Source organism: Pristiophorus japonicus, unplaced genomic scaffold (assembly GCF_044704955.1).
Source record: "Pristiophorus japonicus isolate sPriJap1 unplaced genomic scaffold, sPriJap1.hap1 HAP1_SCAFFOLD_433, whole genome shotgun sequence".
NCBI classification, from domain to species: domain Eukaryota; kingdom Metazoa; phylum Chordata; class Chondrichthyes; family Pristiophoridae; genus Pristiophorus; species Pristiophorus japonicus.
In genome coordinates, this window is record NW_027254235.1 from 465,355 (window position 1) to 466,081 (window position 727).

Below are 727 nucleotides of genomic sequence, written 5' to 3' on the forward strand. Positions count from 1 at the left end.
GCAGTTCTAGTCAGGTAGAACAGTTCTACTTTGGAACAGAATTTTTTCTTCAAAAGGGAGCGTGTCCGGCCACTGACGCCTGATTTGAAAGTTTCCACAGTGAAAATGTACTCCAAACTAAAGTAGAATGGAGCAAGTGAAGATTTTTGTAGAACTGAAAAAACCTTGTCTACACATTAAAAAATCAGATGCAGGTTACAAATCAGGCGTCCAGAACGAGGGGGGGGGGGAAGGGAACTCATTAAATTCGACAATAAATCCTTATTTATACTTATACAAATATTATACAAATAAATCCAACCTGAATAAACATTTATAAGCAAAGAAAAGATTAAATAAACCATCTTCCTACCTGTGTGAAAGTGCTTCAGCCAGGGAGAATGGTGCAGCAAGCCTCACAAAACGAGGGAGCCGACCGAACGCAGGGGAGGGAGGGAGCCGACCGAACGCGGGCCGGGGGCAGGGGGAGGAGGGAGCCGACCGAACCGGGGGGGGGGGGGGGGAAAGGGAAGGGAAGGGAGCCGACGAATGTGGGGGGGGAAGGGAAGGGAGCCGACGAACGCGGGGGGGGAGTGGGAAGTGAAGGGAGCCGACCGAACGCGGGGGGGGGGGGGGAGGGGGGCGGAAGGGAGCCAATGAACGCGGGGGGGGGGGGGCGGAAGGGAAGGGAGCCGACGAATGCGGGGGGGGGGGGGGGGCCGGGAAGGGAAGGGAGCCGACCGAACGC